Below are 19385 nucleotides of genomic sequence, written 5' to 3' on the forward strand. Positions count from 1 at the left end.
CACTTTTCATTTTGCAAATGTGTAGTATGCAGACTTCTCTGGTTCAATGAGAAAGGTTTCCAAGAAAATTAAATGTCAAGGCTGCTTGGCTTATTGGTTTTGTTCTATATAAATTCCCTTTTTAATTCAGCTTTGAATAATAACATTCCTCAGTGTCAATGTGACAAACCGCCTTCAATCTTAATGGAGTGTGAGAATCAAGAAAGGAGGTGAGGACTAGCCATGGTTCTCATTTTAGCAGATTAGACAGAGAGAATTAAGTCTAAAGACAGCTTTTAATGGCTCCAAGAAGAAGTGGCACATGAGCCTTCAGAATTTTTTTAAGCCTACAGATTATTTGTTCCTGTCTTCTTCCTTTTCCAGAGATTGGTGCCCTGATAAATGTAAAACTTAAAGTAAGCTATAACACTCTCCTGAATGTGAATAGGAAATTGCTAGGAAAGCCAAATTGTCCTGTTAGAGCACCCTCAAGACCACTACTTACTGAGCTGGTGACAGCCCTGGGAGATATAGGCCCAAAGTTCTTCTCCTGACCCTTCAATCCTTCAGTAGCTCATATGACACCATTCTGTTACAGAATTTCCAACATTGGAGGTGGGCAGTGGTGGTTGATGGTGAAGATCCGCTTAAGTGAGGATCCAATATTTACTCAAAAAAGATTTTTATCTTGGGGCACCTGGGTGGCTAAGTCGGTTAAGTGTCCAACTTTGGCTCAGGTCATGATCTCGCAGTTTGTGGGTTTGAGCCCCATGTCGGGCTCTGTGCTGACAGCTCAGAGCCTAGAGCCTGCTTCAGATTCTGTGTCTCCCTCCCTCCCGCCACCTCTCTCTGCCCCTTCCCCACTCATGCTCTGTCTCTCTCTCAGAAAGAAACATTAATAAAAAAGATTTTAATCCTTTTTGACACCTTTTTCACTTTACATATATAAAGAAATAAAACAGAAGTTAAGAGAATAGCTTACGTGCATCTTACTAGTCCAGGCTCTCAGAAATAAAATTTTAGTCTATGTAATTTGCATATGCAGGGCACACATAAGCATGTGATCTCAAAATTCTTTCCTATTAGAATGAAAAAGTGTTATAACTGTGAAAAGCTTAGAATAAAACAGTGCAATTCCTTCACATTACATGTGAGACGACAGCCCAGAAAGGTTAAATGACTTGTCTGCCCAAGGTCTCGTTCTCTGATATGATGAAGTGATTTGATATGACAGAACATGCACATACACACCCCGAGGAGAAATTATATACTAATTTGCATGTTAAACCTTCAGATGTCTGGAACCAATATGATATTTAAAATATCATATCCTCAAAGTAGGCATCATCCAACAAAATTATTCTTAAAGACTTGAAACCTAGGATTAGAAAAGCTGTTGCCAACCTTGTTGCCAAGATTTTATCAAAAGGAAACTTAGATTGGGGAGACTTTTTTCCTTATATGCTCTTTCCAGGGATAATTGCACAGATCAATGGAGGACATATTTTCCACAGATTTGTCACAATATGCTCTCAACTGATATTTCTGTTTCTACTCACAAATAGGACAGACTAAGTTTTAAACTGAGTCTTGATTAGAGTATTAAAAATTGACCCAGCACAGTGGTTGATGCTATGCATTTTAAAATGACTTTAGGGGTACCTGGGTGGCTCAGTTAGTTGAGTGTCTAAGTCTTGACTTGATTTCGGCAGGTCATGACCCCAGGGTTGTGGGATTAAGCCCCACGTCGGGCTCCACGCTGCATATGGAGCCTGCTTAGGATTCTCTCTCCCCTCTGTCCCTCCCCCCTGCTTATGCATGTTCTCTCTAAAATTTAAAAAAAAATCATTTTATATGACATGGCTCTGCAAGCGTAGTCAGACCTAGGACAGTAAGGAATTAGTTACAAGTTATATTTACAATAGGAAGAGAACAGTAGGATTAATTCAAATGGTTGGGGGAAGTTAACCAACTCTTTTTACCACCAATGTTTGGAAAGTAAGATTCAGAAATATGCTACTAATGGATCACAAACACTGTGAAGCAACCCTTAATAGTTCCTATTGAAGTGAACAGTGTTGGCTCTGGCGAAAATATCAAAATTAAAGCAAAAAAACGGCTTATTACTCTTGATCCTCCAAGCTGAGAAGGATGTCAGCCGTGTTCTGGAATCTGCATCCTCTGACAGAATGAAAAGGTCTTTAATTCATTTGCTAAACATAGTGGAGGCAGCTGCTTGTTCCTAGATCAAAGTTTTCCTATAGCTGCAGAAGTCAACAAACACAGTTCTGCCTCCTATGCCATGGCCAGGAGTCAGCCTGTAGGATCTTTAGCTCTGCAAATGAAAAGGGAAATACACACATGGGTAGAATGTCAAGGAAGAGCGTACCAACTCTCCTTTCCACCTGTTCCACTTCAGGTTCAGGTGGCCGCAGGGAGTAGGAACTGGGTTATTGCATATATAAATAGTGCCCAAGCATGGAACACAAGAAGCCTGCATGGCACTGGACATGAAATGGAAAACACAAGCACCTTTGGTGATAGGCAGAAGTGCAGGTAGGGTAAAGGACAGAGAAGTATAAGAGTCAATAGAAAGCACTGACATGTCCATTCAATGAGGGAAACAACTGCTTGTAGCTGGGACCCCCAATGAGAAAGTTACTTTTCCAACCAAAAGTACCTTAAAATATCCCCTATTTATTCTTTAGTCAGAGCACTGAAACAGGACACAGATTAGAGAACAGACAAAGCCAGAGCAACAAAGGCAACTCTAACCTGGGTTAGAGCAGACAGCTATAATTCTGCAGAACTTGTGGCAGGAAGGAAACTTTCTTACAAATACAGCAATGAAGACCATATTTTACGAGACATTCCAGGAGGTGTGAAAGCAGAAACCAAAATGAACTTTAGACAATAAAGAAAAACCTTACTGGTTTACTATCATGTAATCAAGAATATCATGGAAAAGGATCAGCAAGAAAAAAGTCAATGTTCTACTGAATATCCATGCACAAATTAACGATATACATTCATGGTTTGATTATGAATGTATATAGTGGGCTTTTTCAAAGTTGAACCCACAGAGCATGCAACTGGAAAGTGCAGAGGACAATGTAATTACAAAAATCTTTTTAATTAAAGATTTTTTAATTATAAAAATCTTCTTAATTAACAAAATGTTAAAGTGCTATCCATAACTAATTTGGCCTTCTTTTTGAGCCATCACCTGCTGTTACAGAGAAAATGTTACACTATTCGTACTCTTAACCAATCTCCATTTAAACAACCAGCTGAATTAACCAGCACCCTCCATTCCGTCTCCTCACCATACGGTTTCCTGTGATATGCAGAGTACTCACAGGTTACAGGTTTCTGTCTGGGATGTCTACACAGTGTCTGTTTTCAAAAGTCAATTGTGTCCCCAAATCTATTTATGACCACCTTATGTATTATTTTAGTTATGTAATATAATTAATCACACTGCAAAATAGGGGAAAAAACGACTGTGAAGATAAAGAGTTGTCTGTACGAAAACTTTGAACAGACTTAAAGTGAGTTTCCTTTAACAATGATTTCAATTGAGTGTCAAGGCAATTGTAAGATTTTTTTTAACTTAAAAAAAAACTAAGATTCTATCTCAAAATTCTTTGCAAGCGGCTTAAGGAGTTATTGACCTAGTAAAAAAATACAATTAGAAACTGTAGATAAAGCATGATAGGTTTAATTAATGCTAGAAATAAGAACTCTAATTGGAAGACCAATATATGAAGAAAGGATGTTGGCCCCACATTAAAAGAATGCTGTATGAATATACATTAACAGTAAATTAGAATAAAATGTTTAAGATATATACAAATATAAATATAATTATTTATCATTCTTTGTTTTAACCATTATTAAAAAAAATTGTTTCTGATCACATCTGATATATTGCCTTTCACTGTAACTAAATGTTCAAACTACCTTACACTTTACCTCAGTACTATAATTTAAACAGCTGCTTTAGAAAGTTCGGAGGATCCTGGGAAGATGGCAGCGTAGGAGGACACTGGGCTCACCGTACGTCCTGCTAATCACTTAGATTCCACCTACACCTGCCTAAATAACCCAGAAAACAGCCAGAAGACTAGCAGAACAGAGTCTCGGGAGCCAAGCGCAGAGGAGAGGCCCACGGAGAAGAGTAGGAAGGGCGGCGGGGCGGTGCGCACTACACAGACTGGCGGGAGGGAGCCAGGGTGGAGGGGCGGCCCGCCGGCCAAGCAGAGCCCCCGAGTCTGGCAAAAGCGGAGGGGCCAGACGGAGTGTGTTCTGACAGCAAGCGGGACTTAACATCTGGAAGGTTATAAGTTAACAGCTCTGCTCGGAGAGCAGAGCGGGAAGGCTGGAGGACAACGGGAGGGAGAGTTGCTGAGCCCTGGGACAACAGAGCTCAGTTTGGCGGGGAACAAATCCCAAAGGGAACCGGTTCCTGCCAGGGAACTTGCCTGCACCACAAAAACACCCAACGCTGTACTTCTGCGGATCCATCCCTCCCGCGGCGGGTCTGACTCCCTCCCGGTGCCGCAGGGCCCCTCCTGAAGCAGATCTCCGAAGGAAAAGTGAGCTGAGCCTGCCCCTCCCGCCCCTGTGCACCTTGCTGATCCACGCCAGCTAATAGGCCAGATACCCAGCACCACAAGCCTGGCAGTGTGCAAGTAGCCCAGACAGGCCACGCCACCCCACAGTGAATCCTGCCCCTAGGAGAGGGGAAGAGAAGGCACACACCAGTCTGACTGTGGCCCCGCGGTGGGCTGGGGGCAGACATCAGGTCTGACTGTGGCCCCGCCCACCAACGCAAGTTATTCAAGACAGCACAGTGGAAGTGCCCCGCAGTTCGGCACTCTCCAGGAACTATCCAAAATGACGAAACGGAAGAATTCCCCTCAAAAAAAAAAAAAAACGTCCAGGAAATAACAACAGCTAACGAACTGATCAAAAACGATTTAAACAATATAAAAGAAAGTGAATTTAGAATAATAGTCATAAAATTAATCACTGGTCTTGAAAACAGTATAAAGGACAGCAAAGAATCTCTTGCTACAGAGATCAAGGGACTAAGGAACAGCCAGGAGGAGCTAAAAAATGCTATCAATGAGCTGCAAAATAAAATGGAGACAACCACGGCTCAGATTGAAGAGGCAGAGGACAGAATAGGTGAACTAGAAGATAAAATTATGGAAAAAGAGGAAGCTGAGAAAAAGAGAGATAAAAAAATCCAGGAGTATGAGGGGAAAATTAGAGAACTAAGTGATGCACTAAAGACAAATAATCTACGCATAATTGGGATTCCAGAGGAGGAAGAGAAAGGGAAAGGTGCTGAAGGTGTACTTGAAGAAATAATAGCTGAGAACTTCCCTGATCTGGGAAAGGAAAAAGACGTTGAAATCCAAGAGGCACAGAGAACTCCCTTCAGACGTAATTTGAATCAATCTTCTGCACGACATATCATAGTCAAACTGGCAAAATACAAGGATAAAGAGAAAATTCTGAAAGCAGCTAGAGATAAACGTGCTCCAACATATAAAGGGAGACCTATAAGACTCGTGACCAAGCTCTCTACTGAAACTTGGCAGGCCAGAAAGGAATGGCAGGAGATCTTCAGTGTGATGAACAGAAAAAACACGCAGCCGAGAATCCTTTATCCAGCAAGTCTGTCATTCAGAATGGAAGGAGAGATAAAGGTCTTCCCAAACAAACAAAAACTGAAGGAATTTGTCACCACTAAACCAGCCCTACAAGAGATCCTAAGGGGGATCCTGTGAGACAAAGTACCAGAGACATCACTACAAGCATGAAACCTACGGACATCACAATGACTCTAAACCCGTATCTTTCTATAATAACACTGAACTATAATAACATGGACTAAATGCGCCAACCAAAAGACATAGGGTATCATAATGGGTAAAAAAACAAGACCCATCTATTTGCTGTCTACAAGAGACTCATTTTAGACCTGAGGACACCTTCAGATTGAAAGTGAGGGGATGGAGAACTATTTATCATGCTACTGGAAGTCAAAAGAAAGCTGGAGTAGCCATACTTATGTCAGACAAACTAGACTTTAAATTAAAGTCTGTAACAAGAGATGAAGAAGGGCATTATATAATAATCACAGGGTCTATCCATCAGCAAGAGCTAACAATTATAAATGTCTATGCGCCAAATACGGGAGCCCCCAAATATATAAAACAATTACTCACAAACATAAGCAACCTTATTGATAAGAATGTGGTAATTGCAGGGGACTTTAGTACCCCACTTACAACAATGGATAGGTCATCTGGACACAGGATCCATAAAGAAACAAGGGCCCTGAATGATACATTGGATGGGATGGACTTGACACATATATTTAGAATTCTCTGTATCCCAAAGCAACAGAATATACTTTCTTCTCGAGTGCACATGGAACATTCTCCAAGATAGATCACATACTGGGTCACAAAACAGCCCTTCATAAGTTTACAAGAATTGAAATGATACCATGCATACTTTTAGACCACAATGCTATGAAGCTTGAAATCAACCACAGGAAAAAGTCTGGAAAACCTCCAAAAGCATGGAGGTTAAAGAACACCCTACTAAAGAATGAATGGGTCAACCAGGCAATTAGAGAAGAAATTAAAAAATATATGGAAACAAATGAAAATGAAAACACAACAATCCAAACGCTTTGGGATGCAGCAAAGGCAGTCCTGAGAGGAAAATACATTGCAATCCAGGCCTATCTCAAGAAACAAGAAAAATCCCAAATACAAAATCTAACAGCACACTTAAAGGAAATAGAAGCAGAACAGCAAAGACACCCCAAACCCAGCAGAAGAAGAGAAATAATAAAGATCACAGCAGAAATAAACAATATAGAATCTAAAAAAACTGTAGAGCAGATCAACGAAACCAAGAGTTGGTTTTTTAAAAAAAATAAACAAAATTGATAAACCTCTACCCAGGCTTCTCAAAAGGAAAGGGGAGATGACCCAAATAGATAAAATCATGAATGAAAATGGAATTATTACAACCAATCCCTCAAAAATACAAGCAATTATCAGGGAATACTATGAAAAATTACATGCCAACAAACTGGACAACCTGGAAGAAATGGACAAATTCCTAAGCACCCACACACTCCCAAAACTCAATCAGGAAGAAATAGAAAGCTTGAACAGACTCATAACCAGAAAAGAAATTGAATCAGTCATCAAAAATCTCCCAACAAATAAGAGTCCAGGACCAGATGGCTTCCCAGGGGAGTTCTACCAGACATTTAAAGCAGGGATAATACCTATCCTTCTCAAGCTATTCCAAAAAATAGAAAGGGAAGGAAAACTTCCAGACTCATTCTATGAAGCCAGTATTACTTTGATTCCTAAACCAGACAGAGACCCAGTAAAAAAAGACAACTACAGGCCAATATCCCTGATGAATAGGGATGCAAAAATTCTCAATAAGATACTAGCAAAACGAATTCAACAGCATATAAAAAGAATTATTCACCACGATCAAGTGGGATTCATTCCTGGGCTGCAGGGCTGGTTCAACATTTGCAAATCAATCAACGTGATACATCACATTAATAAAAGAGAAGATAAGAACCATATGATCCTGTCAATCGATGCAGAAAAGGCCTTTGACAAAATCCAGCAACGTTTCTTAATAAAAACCCTCGAGAAAGTTGGGATATAAGAAACATACTTAAAGATCATAAAAGCCATTTATGAAAAGCCCACAGCTAACATCATCCTCAACGGGGAAAAACTGAGAGCTTTTTCCCTGAGATCAGGAACACGACAGGAATGTCCACTCTCACTGTTGTTTAACATAGTGTTGGAAGTTCTAGCATCAGCAAGCAGACAACAAAAGGAAATCAAAGGTATCAAAATCAGCAAAGATGAAGTCAAGCTTTCACTTTTTGCAGATGACATGATATTATACATGGAAAACCCGAAAGACTCCACCAAAAGTCTGCTAGAACTGAAACATGAATTTAGCAAAGTTGCAGGATACAAAATCAATGCACAGAAATCAGTTGCATTCTTATACACTAATAATGAAGCAACAGAAAGACAAATAAAGAAACTGATCCCCTTCACAATTGCACCAAGAAGCATAAAATACCTAGGAATAAATCTAATCAAAGACGTAAAAGATCTGTATGCTGCAAACTATAGAAAGCTTATGAAGGAAATTGAAGAAGATATAAAGAAATGGAAAAACATTCCGTGCTCATGGGTTAGAAGAATAAATATTGTTAAAATGTCAATACTATCCTTTAGAAAATACTCAGATACCCTGACAGCTTTCCCTCTTCCTCTACTGGCACCCAGCCCTCCCCAGCGTCTGATGGGGTTTGGGGGCAGTCATCTGTCATTGTGTCAGTCCTTTCATATTCATTGCCTGGCACCCACTGGTTTGTAGTAACATCTCTTTTCCCTGTCACCATGTGTCTTTCTGGCCTCTTGATGCTAAAGTACCATGCTGGCCACTTCTTTTACCTCCAGTAATGCTCCCAGGTAGGTCTTGCCAATGTCCTTTTGTTGTTCAGCCCTGGCTGGCTGCATACCCCAGAGTGTGCTCCTTTACCATTCAGCCCCCTGCCCAGTGGTCTGCCCCAACATCTGCTGTAATGATTCTGATTCTCACCTCAGCAAACCTGCTGCATGATAAGTGAGCTGCTGCATATTGGCTTGTAAAGCACAATGCTCCTTTGCAGTCCCCAGTCCCACTAAGAGCACAGGGGCAGAACCCTGAGTCTGCAGGGCTACTCTGAGGTCCTCAGTCTCTCAACACCAAAGTGCAGAACTAACTGTGGAGATGCCTTTCTTACACACATTTCTGTTTTCCTTCCTCTTTTTATTTTCCTTTGCCCATCTTTACCCTAGCCAGGACAGAAGCAGACATTTCTTTTCTCATATCATCTATTCCTTCTTCCCAATTCCAGTCTCTCTGCACTATAGAAGAGCCTCATGAGCTGGGCCCTCTAGGTTTCTCTTCTCTATACCTACGGGGCAGATACAATAATTTAATGGACCTTCTCACTCCTCAGTGTCTGCTTTCATACCCATTGTCTCACCAGTCTCCTATGCTGAAGTCATAAACCTACTGTGCCTTAAGAATAACATCCTATAATGAGACAGACTCAGAGGGGAAGAGAAGATGTATTATTATAATATCTGTGAAGACATACATTTATTTGTTTTTATATATTTACTCATTCCAGAGTGAGGAGTCAAGCAGTTCCAACTAATATTTTTGTTTTTATAATAAAGTCTTCTCTACTTCTAGCTAAAGATTAATATCTGCTATTTCTAGAAAGATGTCTGGACTGGACAATACAGTGAGGATGCTAATGCAAGAAACGACAAAACTGAGTCAGGTGCACCTCCCACAGAATCATCTTATCAAGACATATTTGGTTTAGGTCTGTTTCACAAGGAGTATCATATCTGGACTTCAGAAGGCTTTGTTAAAAGGACAGCTGTATTTAGCACATCTCTAGCTGGGCCCTGTGCTCCTGGAATAAGGGAAGAATGGTTTGCTGGCTGAGGCAGACATAAATGCCTAAGACGGTGTTTAAGGGCACAAGAATATTAAAACGTGGGAAGAAAATGTTTTACTGTGAACCTTCAAACCAGCAGACAATAAAAACCGCAATATGACAACGTTTGCCACTACCTAGTATTCCTAGAATTCCCTTCTTATGGTCTGCTAATGCACAAATGTGGCCAGCAACAAACCCACACTGGAATCTCAGGCTATGCTCTCTAAAGAGTGATCCCCAGCAGGTCTTTTTAAAGCTCCCACTGACATGTAAGCTCAGACAACTCTCTGTGGAGACTCAAACCTATGAATTTTCCTAGAGAAAAGTAAATTTTAATCTTTCATGTTTTCCTTGGGACTATCGGTCTTGGAAGGAAAAGTTAATCTTCTCTGCCCTCAATACAATCTGGTTAATTGATCTACAGTGGGAAGGAAGGACTCTGTTTCCATTAAAATTGGAATGAAAAGCTGGCAGTCAAGTGCATGCAGAAACTACTGGACCTTGACACATCTGACAGATAAATGGCAGCCTGGTGGCAGATCAAGCCAGGTGGGAATGCCTAGATAGGGTGGGATCTACTAGGTGGAGTACTAGGCAAAGAAGACTTGGGGTTTAGAGGCAAAGACTATTGCCACAGGTTCATTGTGTCTTAAGATATCTTTGATGCAATTCTCTGGGCAAAAAGACTTCTGAATATTTAGACTGTTTCAATATTAACCACATTCTTATTTTCAGGGCCCAAAGCATAAAAGCTGAAATTTAATTTTGGTCACTGTCAAATTATTTGATATGAGAACTTCCAAAGACTGGACTTAGAACTGCTTTTATGTTAGCTAGCTGGTTAAACCTTTATAACAATGATCAAAATCCAAGATTAATATGGTGACAGTGAACAATCTCCCCTCCTCTGTTTAATTGAAATTCATGCTTCTGGATTTGGTTTGCTGAAAGCTTAATTTTCTTGGAGCAAAATCATTCCTGGAAAATCTTTATATATTCCACTTAAATGTGCCTTAAAATGTTTCTCTTTTTGCAGTGGGGTCTTTCATAAGAAGACAATCTCTGAGTCCAGGCTGTGGGAAGGGCAACTTTAGTGATGAAGTGACCCTAAACACTATTTAGAAAGAATGCAGATTTTGCCTTCAAAAAACATAGACCTAAGGAAGAAAGCTGTTAACAGGAGTGAAATTAAACACACTTGCAGTTTCCAAGTTCAGAGCAATCATAAGGAGCAATGCAGTCCCTGAGTGATTTCCTCACTTACGATGAAGACAAATAAAGAAATCTGGCATGACAGGACATAGGTAAGGCCACTCAGGCTCTTCTCTTCTGGGACAGTACAACTGGATCACAGATGAAACTCCTCCATACCTTTACTGACACTTGGCACCATCAACTTCCTATGGTTATCTCGTTTCCTGTGTCAATAACTAGACTGAAGTTAACTTTTAAGCATACACTTAATACAGATTTTCTTTATCTGAAAACAATTTGTAAAAAGTCACTAATTCTCTGAATACACACCAAATGGAATGCTTTTTGGAACTTATGTGTTTTTCCTGACAGAACTAATAGACCTACCATACAACATCCTTTATTTCATACGGGATGTTCATAGCACAATTATAGTGAAAGTAACTTCATGAATTTGTGTGTCAACCTTGTGCAGGGGCCATCCTAACCTTCTCTGTGTCATTCCAATTTTAATACATGGGCTGCTGAAACAAGGACCATAATGAAAGTAATTTAAACAAAATCTATTTCAGGGCTTCATTTTATTTCCTTTGTTAGCCAAATGATTCTCTCTGGAAGTATCTACTGTGTCCTGATTGTCTAATTCTACCAGATCTTCATTTGTTAATGCTGTTCATGTGACTCAAAGCAGTTTTCCAACATCACTTCCAACAGCTTCATGAATTCTAGCCTTGTAAGCCCTAAATGTTTAATAATTTTGGTGATGAGAAATAGGAAAGATAATATTTAAGAGCAGGACTCTGGAACCAGATTGCCTGGGGTCTAATCTTGGTTCTACCGTTTCTAGGCAACATACCCTTGGGAAAATTATTCAAGTCTCTGTGTCTCAGTTTCCTCATCTGTAAAATGGAAAAATACGGATAACTCTATCTCATTGGGTTGTTGTGAGGGCTAAATGAAAAGCATTTATAGCAGTGCTTCACATACGATAAACACTATATGGGTGTTGACTATCATCACCATCACCATCATCATCATCAAAGTCTGAGCTGTAGAGAATCTTTAGCAGCAAGACTGCAAGTATGCATAAGTCATGGGAACTTTTGACACCAAAAGGGTAAATGAGACATAAAGTAAATAAGTGAGGAAAGTAATGTTTCTCTATCAGGAAATTGTTATAATCTAGCTATTTCTATTTCTTTAAACTCTTCTCTTAATCTTGAGTCCCCATAAACAGGATAATTAGTGATTTACGCTTGGCTCATTTAAGAGTTAGGCTTTTTCAGAAAAAGTTTAATTCAGTGGAGTCCCATCCTAATTGTAACTAAATGGGCATCTATTGAACTAAATTTTATGCTATTTTTCTTCATGCCCCCTTGCAGTGCTTCTCAATCTTTTCACAAAAGAACACATAACTAGATTGAACTAATATATACCACTTCACCCCCTCCCAATCCCATATTCTGAAGTCTTGGGTATAGTGTAAAGTGGCCTCTCTGATCAGGAAATTTCCTTGAAGTCTCCTGTTTCACCTTTAAAATCACGTACATTTTACTTTATAGTCTGTAATATGTACACATGATTTTAATATAAAAATAATTTTTAAATTATCATCAATACAACTTGTTTATTTTGTCCTCAACATCCTCAAGTAAAACCGTTACTCTCTGAAAGCATATCACATTCATCTGTTTATTCTATAGCTTTGCTAACTTCTTTCACGTATCTAGTAAGTGTGGACAAATGACAATAGTGGAGACACAGATTAATGAAAAGTCAAGTTACCACCATTACTATTTATCCGGTGGTGAATTACCTAAATGTCAGGAGAAAGTGTGAACCAATGACTTCATGTTAACAAATAAGTAAAATAACGAAAAAGACCAACTCACCTCACAGAGCTGCCTCTTGCTAATAATACCCACTGCTTTTAGTTGCCTAATCTTCAACACTTACCTAAATGTTAGGAACATGGGCTAGGGCGGTATGAGGTTTAACTGTTGTCTACAAGTGGACACATCAGTATGAAGATTAAACATGCCCATAAAGTATAGATAATGCATTTGTCCAAAACCAAAATCACCACAATTATGCACAAATATCTGTATTTTAGAATGTGTCTACTACTAGAAATACATATTAATGAACAGACATGTCAATCATGTTTTGGGGCACAACTCTCTCCACAAAAAATCCAGCAGTATATTTTAACAGACTTTGATCTTTTAAAATCTGATTTTCATATTTTGACCACTTCTTTGTGGAGGAAGTAATATGATATTTAGCTGCATACACACCAACAATACCTATTTGTTTTTTGATGATGTTTTACAATGTTAATGTATGTCTGAACATTGGATACATTTTGAACTAAATATGTTTACAATTAAAATTTTGGTACTACATTTTGAGTAGTTTTGGTTTAACTATATTTTAAATTATATGTGATCTTTCCTCTCCCCATTTATACCTTAGTTAATCGAGAGCTTGGAGATCCTGAAGTCTATAGTAGGGTTTTCAACAGGCAGCATCTTAGAAACTTTCAATTTGTTTTTTTAACTAAGCAGAAATGGAACGGCAGTCTTAAGCACTTGGATAGCTTTTACTATCTTTTATACAACATAGTTCTGTGCATGCATAGGTTGACAGTGTAAATACAGTTTTTCTATTGCAGTCATAAATGGAACTAAAACGCTTAGTTTGGAATTTGTTGTTTTTTGTTTTCGCTTTTTAGTTTGGAATTGTTTTAAAAAAAATTTTTTTAATGTTTATTTAGTTTTGAGAAAGACAGAGCAGGGGTCAGGGAGGGGCAGAGAGAGAAGGAGACAGAATCTGAAGCAGGCTCAAGGCTACAAGCTGTTGGCAAACAGCCCAACGTGGGGCTCAAACTCACGAACCAGGAGACCACGACCTGAGCTGAAGTCAGACACTTAACCAACTGAGCCATCCATGTGCTGTTTGGAATTCTTAAAGAAGAAAATCTCCCAGGAAGTGCACACACTACTATTCTTTACAAGTAGATGGAGAAATAACATTAAGTTTTATCTTTTTTCATGAAATTTTTTGTCTTTTTTATTTTTATTGCTTAAATATTAGTTAACATATAGTGCAACACTGGTTTCAGGAATAGAATTCAGTGATTCATCACTTACAAATGCCCTCCTTAATACCCATCACCCATCTAGCCCATCCCCCACCTACTTCCCTCCATCTGCCCTCAGTTTGTTCTTTCATAAAACAAAAATTAATGTTTATTTTTGAGAGAGAAAGAGAGTGTGAATGGAGGAAGGCAAGAGAAGGAGACACAGAACTCAAAGCAGGCTCCAGGTTCTGAGCTGTCAACACAAAGCCTGACACAGGGCTTGAACTCATGGACTGCAAGATCACAATCGGAGCCAAAGTTAGACACTTAACCAACTGAGCCACCCAGGAGCCCTTGTTCTCTGTCTTTAAGAGTCTCTCATAGGGGCGCCTGGGTGGCGCAGTCGGTTAAGCGTCCGACTTCAGCCAGGTCACGATCTCGCGGCCCATGAGTTCGAGCCCCGCGTCGGGCTCTGGGCTGATGGCTCAGAGCCTGGAGCCTGTTTCCGATTCTGTGTCTCCCTCTCTCTCTGCCCCTCCCCCGTTCATGCTCTGTCTCTCTCTGTCCCAAAAATAAATAAATGTTGAAAAAAAAATTAAAAAAAAAAGTCTCTCATAGTTTGTTTCCCTCTCTCTACCCCACCCCACCGCCCACATATGTTCATCTGTTTAGATTCCACAAATGAATGAAATGATATGGCATTTGTCTTTCTCTGACTGGCTTATTTTGCTTAGCATAATACATCCACATTGTTGCAAATGGCAAGATTTCATTCTTTTTGATGGTTGAGTAATATTCCATGGGATATATATATACCATATCTTCTTTATCCATTCATCAATTAACATTTGGGTTCTCTCCATAGTTTGGCTATTAACGATAATTCTGCTATATAAACATTGGGGTGCATGAACCCCTTTGAATCTGTATTTTCATATCCTTTTGATAAATACCTAGTAGTGCAATTGCTGGATCACAGGATAGTTCTATTTTCAGTTTTCTGAGAAACTTCCATACTGTTCACCAAAGTGGCTGCACCAGTTTGCATTCCCACCAACACTTCAAAAGGGCTCCCCTTTCTCTACATCCTTGCCAACACCTGTTGTTTCTTATGTTGTTAATTTTAAGCCATTCTGACAGGTGTGAGGTATCTCATTGTGATTTTGATTTGTAGTTCCCTGATGATAATGTGATGCATCATCCATTTCTTAATTAGGTTATGTGCTTTTGAGGTGTGTTTTTGATAAGTTCTTTATAGATTTTACCTATATCTTATAAAGGGTTATATGAACCTTTATAAAAGCTAACCTTTTTATGAAATTTTAAGGAAAATATTTTAATAAAAAATATGAATGCTGTGGTATATAAGTTAGCCCTTTCTCCATGTCTCTGTACTGTTAACATCAGAGTAGTACTGAAATAATGAATACACTGTTAATGAACTCAAGAAAATAGAAGTGTTAGTATCTGACCCTGACCTTGTTTCTAGTACACCTGTGCTGAGATGACCTGTTGTTATTCAACCAGCTAATCATTTCTTTTGTTCAAATCACTGTGTTTTTACTCAATGGGGCTAATCTACACAGCCATCTGGTATTTGATAGATAATTGCCTGTTCCAAATCCCACGAGTCTGAAAGTCATCTTCAGGGGAAACTGAACTAGATACATTCTTCCCAGGTAAAGCAACTACCAAAGTCAAGAGGGAACTCTTGGAGGGAAACTAAATTATAACTTTCAATTGGAATGCAGATTTTGCCCCATGTTACAGTGAACCTAGAGTTTATATAGGAAATGATGGTTCTGATACTCTGTAGTGTGACTTAGTCTAGAATCTGCTTCCACTTCCCTGGGCAACCTTGTCTCCTGCCAGTCCAACTGACACAGCATCTCCAGGGATGAGGCTCACAAAACTGTAGTTCTACAAGCTCTCAGGTGATTCTAACGTATATTCTAGACCCTGTGGATAAACTAGTCAACAGCACACAGTCCCTTTCCTGCATAGATAATATTTAAGGATTATGTTTATATTATAATCACTATTTTTCTGAGGATAAAAGAAGTACATGCTTACTGCAGAAAACTTGAAAAATACAGAGAAGTCTAAAGATAAGTCCAGAACCATACCATCCAATAATAACCACAGTTAATGTTCTATATAAACCTGCAAACACTTCTTTTTCCAAAAAGTAAGATTATACAAGGAAGTCAGTGGTCTTTTTCTCACTTACCAACACATCATGAAGAGCTTTCAATGGGACAGTGTCTTTTTATTGATTTGTAAACTCTTTACAATTAATGATTTAATTTTAATGTTTATTTATTTTGAGAGAAGGCAGCAGGGTGGGTGGTGTGTGTGTGAGAGAGAATCCCAAGCAGGGTCCACACTGTCAACACACAGCTCAATGTGGGGCTCGATCTCACAAATTGTGATCATGACCTGAGCTGAAATCAAGAGTCAGACACTTAACTGAGCCACCTAGGCGCCCTGTAGTTAATGATTTTAAAATGCTCTTCTCAGTTACTTTGAGTCATTCAATGTCTACTGCATCCAAGTCTGCCCAAGCCTAATCTACCTTTGGTATTTACTCTCTCAGGAGGATCCCAAGGACTGTCTCTTGGGCTCCAAATGAGCAAAGAAGCTCTCACAAAGCCCTGCATCTCCATGAAAGGGTGATCTAAAGATTGTCCTCAATCCATCCCTTCAAGACACACTGCTGCACAGGCTTTTTTTTTTTTTTTTTAAGAGAGAGAGTGTGTGAAAGTGGGGGGAGGGGAGGGAGGGAGAGGCAGAGAGAGAGAGAAAGAGAATGAATGAATGAATGAATCTTAAGCAGGCTCCATGCTCAGTGCACAGCCCAATGCAGCGTTCAATCCCACAATTCTGGGATCATGACCTGAGCTGAAATCAAGAGTTGGATGCTCAACTAACTGAGCCAGCCAGGCACCCCATGCTCTGCTGCTTTTGACCCTTTTAGGAGTGATATGAAAATATGCTATATAAACAGATGTTCTTTATAATAAGCCTGCAGTCTTCTCAGGTATTCAGTAAAAATACAGAAAAGTGACTTTTAAAAGAAACAAGTAGAGTTTCATGAAACTTAATTTTAATAAGCACCTTATATCCCTCATATCAATGGCTGTAATGTTAATTTTTGCCATTATATGAATATAAAAGCACAAAAAATCTTTTCCCAGAAGATACTGTGCATTCCCCATCTACATTGCTTTGTACTTTTTTTCAATATGGTACCCTGGTTGGATACATTAACTGTCTCCCATATAGACTTTAAAATACAGATAGTCCCTGACTTAGGATCATTCAACTTAAGAGTTTTCTATTTTATAATGGTATGAAAGTGATAAGCATTATAGTAGAAATCACACTTTGAATTTTGATCTTTTCCCATGCTAACAGTATGAGGTACTGTACTCTTGTGATGCTGGACAGAGACCTGCAGATTCCAGGCAGCCAGGCAATCACTAAGGAAAACAATCAATACACTTATAAACACTTTTCACTTTCAGTAAAGTATTTAATAAATTACATGAGATAGTCAACACTTTATTTTGAAATAGGCTTTATGCTAGATGATTTTGCCCAACCATAGGCTATGTAAGTGTTCTGACCACGTTTAAGGTAGGCTGGGATAAGCTATGATTGTTGGTAGGTTAGGTGTATTAAATGCATTTTCAACTTATGATGGGCTTAACAAGACCTAAACCCATTGTGGAGATCGGTATATTTGTTATTAACGGTATTTTCCATAGAAATAATACTTGTATTGTGAACACTTAAGGTTAGCAAAAGAAATGGCTCTCACAAGAACCCTGTAATATATCCAGGGTTGTCACACTTAGCCGCAAAACCTTGTCATATTCACAAGTTTATCAGCAATGCCAACACGGTGCCTGATGCACAGGAGTCATTAACACCTCAACTATGAGGTTAAAGGTCTTGACCACAAACGTGGCCAGTAAGTTGACAGAGTAAGGATGCTCCCAAACCCAGGACTCTCACTAGAAATTTGGTGTTCCTTATATTCTATCACACTGCCTCTTGTTGGCCTCTTAAGCTCCAACACAAAGCTCTTTCATTCTCACAGGCTACTGGGTCTTCACTGTTCAGCTCAGGGACTTGCCAGTTGTTCATGGTATCAGGATTTCCACACATGGCTCATAAACTGGCTGGGTTAAGGATTGTGTTAAATCACTGGTGTATTGCATTACCTGAACTAGCCTTTAAAGGAGCCAAGAAACTCTTCATGGTGTTACATCAAGTCAGGGAGAAATCCTTGCCCCTGCCACCCATGCTGTGACTTGACACTTGGCCTTGTCTGCTGAGATGATTAAAATTATTCTTGCCACATATAAAAAGGCACTAAACATAGTTCATGCAGAGGTAGGCACATAAAGATGGTTTTGCTGGCCGTTCTATAAATTAATGTGATTTGAGAGATCAATTCTAGCACAGAAAAAGGGAAAGGAGAATTATAAAGAGATAAATTAAGCATCTCTGATTGGAAGTCACAAGATGAAACCCAGGTAAGGGTAACTCGTAACAGGCAAAATCCTTGCTTAGAATAGTGACAAAACTGAAAATCAGGAACTTGAGGCTGAAACACATAGCTGTCAAAGAACAAGTCTCTGGTGTGGGACAGACTGGGGCCTTGGCCAGCAGCCTGAGCTTTAGAAACCTGGCAGCCAGTGTTAATGGGACTCAGAGGGAAGCAAAAGGTGAGAGTTGAGGAAGGTCTACCTGGTGTCAAAATTCTCCAGATTTCTTAGATCCAGGCCACTTAACCTTACCCTTCCACCCTTCAGGGAGGCAAAGGGCTGAAATATGCTTCCTCTCTCACAGTCTACTAGGCTGCAGTTGTTATTCCTTTTAATTTGGTTTCTGGTACAGAAAGGTTTGGGGGATCAGAGCAAGCAGCACTGTGAGCTCCTGTATGACGGTCCCCAGGGCAGAGTTGCGGGTGGCCTGACTAGGGCAAACAGCATCTCCTTCCCCCATCCCTCCAGTGTCAACCATGACAGATGTTACTACGTATAATTTTCTGCTCTCCTTAATCTCTTTGTTTCCTGGAATATGTAATGAATTTAGGAGCAATTTAGCCATTGGTTTAAGCCATCATTGGTGTAAGCCATCACTGGTGTAAGTGGTGTAAACACTGTGCCATCCCAGGGAATCATATGTGTTTCCCACACCTCTCCTGGCTGTTACCTACCACATTGCCTCTTCCCTACTGGATGGAGAAGATAGATAATTGCCACTTTACCTAACAATTTACTCTAAGAGGAGGGGAGGGAGGAAAAGGAAAGCAAGGCAATAAGCCAGTAGCCCATCTCAGAAATAGGGTTCCCCTGACCTCAGCCTTCTGAATCTCTTTCCCTCATGAATATTTATGTGCCTTGGCACTCTCTGGGGGATGGCAGCTGAGAGACTCAAGACTGTGGCAGGTATAAACAGAACAGGCAAGCATTGGAAAGCAGGCAATAACCATTAAATCCAAGTTTCTTGGATGCAGGATGGACTTCTGACCAAAAT

The 19385-nt window shown here is 39.6% G+C and overlaps 1 protein-coding gene and 1 non-coding gene across 3 annotated transcripts in view; both read right to left on the minus strand.

The window, feature by feature from the left end:
* The window catches only part of TMEM108 (transmembrane protein 108), a 370767-nt gene that overhangs the window by 202849 nt on the left and 148533 nt on the right, over positions 1 to 19385 (minus strand). The gene's annotated exons all lie outside the window — the stretch shown is intronic.
* LOC122492462 lies at positions 11184 to 11291 on the minus strand. Its single transcript, XR_006299649.1, has one exon. It is a non-coding gene; the product is annotated as a U6 spliceosomal RNA (small nuclear RNA).

Source organism: Prionailurus bengalensis, chromosome C2 (genome assembly GCF_016509475.1).
Source record: "Prionailurus bengalensis isolate Pbe53 chromosome C2, Fcat_Pben_1.1_paternal_pri, whole genome shotgun sequence".
NCBI classification, from domain to species: Eukaryota; Metazoa; Chordata; class Mammalia; order Carnivora; family Felidae; genus Prionailurus; species Prionailurus bengalensis.